At 37.6% G+C, this 8420-nt stretch overlaps 1 non-coding gene across 1 annotated transcript; it reads left to right on the forward strand.

The window, feature by feature from the left end:
* The first annotated feature begins 6667 nt into the window (after nucleotides 1-6667).
* LOC126007659 (U6 spliceosomal RNA) lies at nucleotides 6668-6769 on the forward strand. The gene has a single exon (XR_007495162.1). It is a non-coding gene; the product is annotated as a U6 spliceosomal RNA (small nuclear RNA).
* Nucleotides 6770-8420: the final 1651 nt, after the last annotated feature.

Here is an 8420-nt window from a genome sequence, read left to right on the forward strand (position 1 = left end):
CACTTTGTTAAAAAAATAAATGTATAAGAAGTAGGTAAAAAAAGAAACATTTTAAGGGAAAGGCATTTAGAGAATTAAAAAGAATTAAGCTGGTAAGGAAAGCAATACACATTATTGATTTTTTGATCTTAGCTGACAGTAGCTCCAGAGTGATTCACTCAAGTGCCTGACACAGACTGGCTGACCCCAGTGAAGGGTGAGATCCATTTGCATTTTACCAATTTATTCCAGTGATGTTGCTGTTCCTCTTTTAGATCACATTGTTGGTGGACTCCCTGGCCACCTGCCTCTTCATTTGGATCTGACTTCTCCTCCAAAATATGTAAGTTGTTGAAAAGAACATGAGAGAAAGGGGAAGCCACTGAACTCTGATGGAACTCAGATGCCAGGCACCCCCTATCTGCCTGTCTTCTGTGCTGTGCTCCATTTTTAGCCTGATTTTATCCTGTGTGTAGCTCATCTATGGACAGTTTCGCTTTCCCTGGAGCCCTCCCCTGGAGGTGAGTTTAAAATGCCCAGAACAGGGGAAGCCTCTGAACTCTGCTGGAACTCAGATACCAGCACCCACTATCAGCCTGTTCTTCTGTGCTGTGCTCCATTTTCGGCCCTGATTTCATCCTGTGTGTGGCTCATCTGAAGACAGCTCGCCTTCCCTGGAGACTTCCCTGGAGGGTGAGTTTTACAAGCACAGAAAGGGTGGAGCCAGAGGAGCACAGCTGCTCCGCTTTGCTTCCCTGCTGTGCTCATCATTTAGCAATGAATACAACCACAACACGTAGAAAAACTCACAATACAAGTTGTGACAAAGATGGACATTTTGTATTAATCAAGAGGATACATACAGCAGGAAGAAATAACTCTCCTAAACATATATGCACCGAATGAGGGGCGAGCAAAATATTTAATAAAATTGTTGACAAATCTGAAAAATAATATCAATAATAACACAATAAAATGTGGGAGACCTCAACATGGCATTGTCAACACTTGACAGGTCAAACCAGACTGAAACCCAACAAAAATATGCTAGACCTAAAAGAAAAATGGAAAAAAAGAGGGCCAAGTATATATATACCAGACACTCCACCCCCGAAGCCTGAATACACATTCTTCTCTAATGCTACATGGGACATTCTCCAGGATAAGACTACATGCTAGCACATAAAACCAAACCTCCATAATATAAAGAGATAGAAATTTTGCAGGCTACCTTCACTGACCACAAGGCCCTGAAATTATATGTGAACTACAGATGGGACACAGAAGAAAAAATTTAATTCCTGGAAGTTAAACAGCCTAATACTGAAGAACCAATGGATCCGAGATGAAATCAAAAAGGAAATCAAAACCTTCCTAGAAACAAATGATAATGAAGACACAAACTATCAGAAGCTATGGGACACAGAAAAAGTGGTACTGAGAAGAAAATTTATAGCTTTGCAAGCACACATCAGGAAAGAAAGGGGCATATCCTGACCTAGCTATTGCTGCATGTCATACAAATTAGAAAGAATTCAACAAAGGGACCCCAAACAATAGGGAGAGTGATAATGAAATAACAAAGCTGAGAGCAGAAATCAATAAAGAGGGAAACCGAAAAAAAAAAAATCCAAAAGATCAATGAAAGCAGAAGTAGGTTCTTTGAAAAAATAAACAAGATTGATAGACCAGTGGCAAAACTAACAAAGAAAGAGTGAGAGAGAAACTTGATAACTCGTATTAGGAATTAAAAAGAAGAGATCACTACTGATATGGTAGAGATCCAAAGGGTAATCGGAAACTACTTTGAGAAACTCTATGCCACTAAAAATGAAAACCTGGAAGAAATGGATAATATTTTTTGGACCTCTTATAATCTTCCACGGTTGAATGAAGAGGATGTAGCATTTCTAAACACACCCATCACTACTGAGGAAATTAAGACAGTAATCAAAGTCTGCCCAAAAACAAAAAGTCCAGGCCCAGATGGATTTAACTAATGAATTTCTTTCAAACCTTTCAAGAGGAACTACTACCAATCCTGGCAAGAAACTTTCATGAAATCGAAAAAACAGGAACACTTCCAAATAGCTTTTATAAAAGCCAACCATCACCTTGATACCTAAACCAGACAGAGATGCTATGAAAAAAGAAAATTACAGACCAATATCGCTGATGAATACAAATGCAAAGATCCTCAACAAAATCCTGGCAAATAGGATTCAATGCCTCATTAAGAAGATCATCCAATATGATCAAGTAGGCTTCATCCCAGGAATGCAAGGCTGGTTTAATATCCGTAAATCTATCAACATAATATACAACATCAACAACAAGAAAAATAGAAATCACATATCATATCAATAGACGCAGAGAAAGCATTTGATAAAGTCCAACACCCATTCTTGATCAAAACTCTCAGCAAGATGGGAATGGTAGGAACCTTTTTCAATATAGTTAAAGCCATTTACCACAAGCCAGAGGCAAATATTGTCCTCAATGGAGAAAAACTGAAAGCCTTTCCTCTAAATTCTGGCACAAGACAAGGCTGTCCTCTCTCACCATTCCTATGCAACATAGCACGGGAAGTACTTGCTATAGCGATTAGGCAAGAAAAAGATATCAAGGAATCCAGATAGGAAAGGAAGAAGTCAAGCTCTCACTGTTTGCAGATGACATGATACTCTACTTAGAAAACCCTAAAGACTCTACCAAAAAAGCCTCTAGAAACAATAGACTCATATAGCAAGGTGGCACGCTACAAAATTAACACAAAAATCAGTGGCCTTTCTATACACCAATAGTAATAAGGAAGAAATGGACATTAAGAAAACAACCCCATTCACAATAGTGCCACACAACTCAAATATCTTGCAATCAACTTGGCTAAAAATGTGAAGGACATATACAAAGAATACTATAAAACTCTGCTCCAAGAAATAAGAGAGGACACGTGGAAATGGAAACATATACCCTGCTCATGGATTGGCAGGATTAACATCATCAAAATGACAATACTCCCCAAAGCATTGTACAAATTTAATGCAATCCCTCTAAAGATACCCATGACATTCTTCAAAGAAGTGGATCAGGCACTTTTGAAATTCATTTGGAACACTAAACACCCTAGAATAGCTAAAGCAATCATTGGGAAAAAGAATATGGGAGGAATTACTTTCCCCAACTTTAAACTGTACTAAAAAGCAATAGTTATCAAAACAGCATGGTATTGGAATAAAGACAGGCCCTCAGATCAGTGGAATAGGCTTGAATACTCAGAAAATGTTCCCCAGACACTCAGTCACCTAATTTTTGATAAAGGAGCAAGAAATCCTAAATGGAGCAAAGAAAACCTCTTCAGCAAGTGGTGTTGGCACAACTGGCTAGCCACTTGCAAAAAAATTGAACTTAGACCCCCAGCTAACATCATGTATGAAGGTTAAATTCAAATGAATGAAAGACCTCGATATCAGACCCGAAACCATAAGATATATAGATCAACACGTAGGTAAAACACTCCAGGACATTGAGACTAAAGGCATCTTCAAAGAGGAAACTGCACTCTCCAAGCAAGTGAAAGCAGAGATTAACAGATGGGAGTATATTAAACTGAGAATCTTCTGCACCTCAAAAGAAATAGCGCCCAGGATACAAAAGCCCCCCACTGAGTGGGAGAAACTATTCTCCCAATACCCATCAGATAAGGGGCTAATCTCCAAAATATACAAGGCACTGACAGAACTTTACAAGAAAAAAAATCTAATCCCATCAAAAAATGGGGAGAAGAAATGGACTTTTTGACAAAGAAGAAATACAAATGGCTAATAGACACATGAAAAAATGCTCCACATCACTAATCATCAGTGAGATGCAAATCAAAACAACGATGAGGTACCAACTCACACCCCAGAGATTGAGAACAAGCAGTGTTGGCGGGGATGTGGAGAGAAAGGAACTCTTATCCACTGCTGGTGGGAATGCCATCTAGTTCAACCTTTATGGAAAGCAATATGGAGATTCCTCTTAAAATTGGAAATCGAGATCCCATATGACCCAGCTATACCACTCCTAGGAATATACCCTAGGAACACAAAAATACAATACAAAAATCCCTTCCTTATACCTATATTCATTGCAGCACTATTAGCAAGACTCTGGAAACAGCCAAGATACCCTTTAACAAATGAATGGCTAAAGAAACTGTGGTACATATACACAATGGAATATTATGAAGCTGTCAGGAGAGATGATGTCATGAAATTTTCCTATACATGTATGTACATGGAATCTATTATGCTGAGTAAAATAAGTCAGAGAGAAAGAGAGAAAGACACAGAATGGTCTCACTCATCTATGGGTTTTAAGAAAAATGAAAGACATTCTTGCAATAATAACTTTCAGATACAAAAGGGAAAAGAGCTGGAAGTTACAGCTCACCTCATGAAGCTCACCACAAACAGGGGTGCGTTTAGTTAGAGAAATAACTACGTTTTGAACTATCCTAATAAAGAGAATTACGAGGGAAATAGAAAGCCTGTCTAGAGTACAGACAGGGGATGGCTGGGGAGGAGGAAAATTTGGGACATTGGTGGTGGGAATGTTGCACTGGTGATGGGTGATGTTCTTTAAATGACTGAAACCCAAACATAATCATGTATGTAATAAAGTTGTTTAAATAAAATAATAAAAAAATGAAAAGAGCATGAAAAAAAAATCTCCAGGATGGGATTTTTCTAGGATAAGTGATCTGAAGATAATCCTATCCTGGAGATTTTTTTCAGGATCTTTAGTAAACAATTAAGATTTGAGGGAGTGATGATGGAAGGAGAAGGAGCAGGAGAGCCACACTGGGCAGCAGAGCCTGGACATAATTGTCCTGGGGAGATAATGGGAAACTAAATTCCTAGCATCAGGGCTTGAGAGATATAGTAAGAATAGTTTTGTTTACTTGCCAAAAAGCTTATCCATCTAGAGTTGAGAAAAAATTGAAGAGCCTCAGGGGATGACACAAGGCTTTTTTTTTCTTTCTAGCAGTGGATTATCTCTAGATTGGAGTTTCTGAGGCTTGCTCTTCAAGCCTATGTTCTTTGAACAAATATCTCATTTGTTTATTTCTGTATCTATCTTTGCTTGCTTGTTCATGTTGTCATTTAAACAGGTATTCCTTTTCTCTCCTCATGTTCCCCTCCGTCTAAGATTTTCACTAAACAAAGCAAAGAGAAGAAGAAAGAAAGGAGAGAAAGAAAGAAAGAAAGAAAGAAAGAAAGAAAGAAAGAAAGAAGAAGAAAGAAAGAAAGAAAGAAAGAAAGAAAGAAAGAAAGAAAGAAAGAGAGAAGAGAGAGAGAGAGAAAGAAAGAAAGAAAGAAAGAAAGAAAGAAAGAAAGAAAGAAAGAAAGAAAGAAAGAAAGAAAGAAAGAAAGAAAGAAAGAAAGAAGAAAGAAAGAAAGAAAGAAAGAAAGAAAGAAACAAAGAAAGAAAGAAATACAGAAAGAAAGAAAGAAAGAAAGAAACAAACAAAGAAAGAAAGAAAGAAAGAAAAAAGAAAAAAAAAGAAAAGATTTCTGAGCACACTATTATACAATTTCTCTTCTCTTCCCTCTGAAGAGGCTTTCTGAAAACCAATTTCTATATGTTTTATATTCATAACGTCTTTCCCCTGATGTGATGGTAGCAAAATGTATGAATTATTTTAAGGATGAACTAAGCAATACAAAAAATGTAAGAGTGCAAAGAGATAGTACAGGAGTTAAGGAATTTGCCTGGCTTGCTGCTGATGTAAATTCAATCCCTGGCACCATGTATGGTCCTTTAAAATACACCTGGAGCGACAAACTAAGCCCAAAATCAGGAATAAGCCCTGAGGACCAGCAAGTGTGGCCCTAAAGCCAAAAAACAAGCAAACAAACAAATATTTAAGGGCCTATCTCTTTTATTTATCACATTGTTTAACTATCCATAAGAAAAAAAATTCTGCTTTTGCTTCACCAAATGATCTGGAAAAAAATTGTGGTCTTTGCAACTAAATCCATCTCTGGCAGTTTGTATTCTCAAAGGACAACCCCAAGATCATCTCCCATTTTGCAGATCCTTCCACTGTCCAAGAAACTTCCAGCTCATCAGGCTGTCATTTTTTCATAGACAGTAGGTTGGATGGAATTGAAGTAGAGTAATTTCTGAGGTTAGATTAATGAAGACTTGTTGCTATGTATGCTCATAGCAGGTTTCTGACATATAAGGATTCCTGTAACTTCAGTGCTCTTAATAAGTTCAACATTCCATGTATAGAGATTCCCAAGGGAAGTTCCAAGCTTTTATGAAGAGAGAAATGTCCTTTCTATGCTATGCAAAGCTATGCCCTGCTATGCTTGTGCTTTATATGAATATTATTCATCAATAAAAATGAAATACTGCCATTTTCAATAACATGGATAAATGAAGAGTAAAACTATTAAGCCAAGTTAATAATCCACAGAAATATAAATACTGTATGACCTTATTTCAGTATTTAATAATAAAAACAAAAAGAGATATTATAGCAGGTAAGGTGCTTGACTTGCAAAAGGCTGACCAGGGTTCAATCCCTGGCACCACATATGTTCCCCTAAATCACAGCAGAAGTGATGCCTGAGCACAGAGCAAAACTAAGCCCTTGAGGATGAGGTGGATGAGATAGAAAACAAACAAAACTGTGCTTCCTTTGGCAGTACATATGATAAAATTAGAATGATGCATAGAAGATTAGCTTCTGTGCAAGAACAACATGCAAATTTGTCAAGTATTCTATACCTTGCTCCATGTATCTAGCAAAAAAAAAAGACTTAGAAAGACAAAATAAAGAATTAAGCCACATAGAATGTCAAAAGCACAGAGGTTACCTGGTGTTCTGTGGATAGGAGTAATGCCAGGACTAGTTTTTGAGGCAGGATCTTTAGCACTTGAAATATTGGTTATGATCCCTTTTTTGGTCAGAACCAATGGCTAAGCTCTAATTCAGTCAGCCCTCCTCTGTGTCTCATAACTGCCTCCCAGATCACAGGCCTAAAATTCACTCTCAGCCTATTTACTAAGTCTGCCCACTTGATTATTTCTTCACTTTTAAATAAGGTGCTCAACATCATTGAGAAGTACCTAGAGGTAAAATGTAGAGGGATTGTCTGCTGGCTTCAGGACAGAAGGTAGGGCTCTGGGGGTTTGCCAGGCCACAGCCTATATTCTCTGTTCTCCCTTCATAATCAAATCACAGAACTGGAGTGTACTTATAGAAGCTTCTCTAGCACACCGTGCAATTTTTATCTGTTGAATCTAATAATAAAGCAATTGAAACTGTGATAAGTATATTTCTTATTTTATTTTTTCTCATAAATAGGAGTTTTAATAGTATAGTATAAAATAACTCATCTTTGACTGATTGGAGGTAATAAAGTGAAACTGCTCCTCCCACTTAGATTTTTGTTTGTTTGTTTTTTCAGCCACACATGGTGACGCTCAGGGGTTACTCCTGGCTATATGCTCAGAAATCGTTCCTGGCTTGGGGGACCATATGGGATGCCAGGGGATCGAACCACGGTCCATCCTAGGCTAGCAAGAGCAAGGCAGACGCCTTACCGCTTGTGCCACTGCTCCAGTCCCTCCACTTAGATTTTTTGAAAAATAATATTTACACTTCAATTCAGATTCTTGCCAAAAGTTTGGAAAATTATATCACAAAAACCTAGCTTGCCAGGACTTTTTTTTTTCCTTTTTTGGTTTTTGGACCACACCTGATGACACTCAGGCTATGCACTCAAAAAATCGTTCTGGGCTTGGAGGACCATATGGGACATCGGGGAATGGAACCTTGATTCATCCTAGGCTAGCAAGGGCAAGGCAGATAGATGCCTTACCGCTTGTGCCACCACTACATCCCCCCGTTTTTAATTGTCTTTGCAGGTCCAATATTTGCATTATTGCCTATTAATAATTAATAATAATATTATTGTAATATTTATATATTACCCCCGTTGCCTTTGTAATCAAGCATAGGAAGATGGACTAGGGTGAAGATGTGAGTACTTGACAAAGGTAAAAAAGGAAAACATTAATGAATTTCAAAATAATATCATACATTTATTTTATAGATAAGTGAGTAAAGAATTGCAAGCCCAACACCTGATAAGTTAATAAAACTTTCCTGAGGAAGGAGGGATATAGAAGGCAGCTAGAGTTGTCCAAAAATATCATCGTCCATGTTCTTGTACTTCTCAGATGAGTCAAAAGAAATACTTATTTTTTTCATTTCTAAGTAGAGAGAAAAGTACAAGTTAGGTCTTTTATACATTGGGACTCATAAAAACTGGGGGACGGGCAAGGGCAGCAAGACTGAGAGGATTGAGAATTCTCTATTTTCTTTTTAAAAGATATGTGCATGTGAGTACCTGTGTGTAAGAGATTATGTGTAGGAG

This window comes from Suncus etruscus, chromosome 4 (genome assembly GCF_024139225.1).
Source record: "Suncus etruscus isolate mSunEtr1 chromosome 4, mSunEtr1.pri.cur, whole genome shotgun sequence".
NCBI classification, from domain to species: domain Eukaryota; kingdom Metazoa; phylum Chordata; class Mammalia; order Eulipotyphla; family Soricidae; genus Suncus; species Suncus etruscus.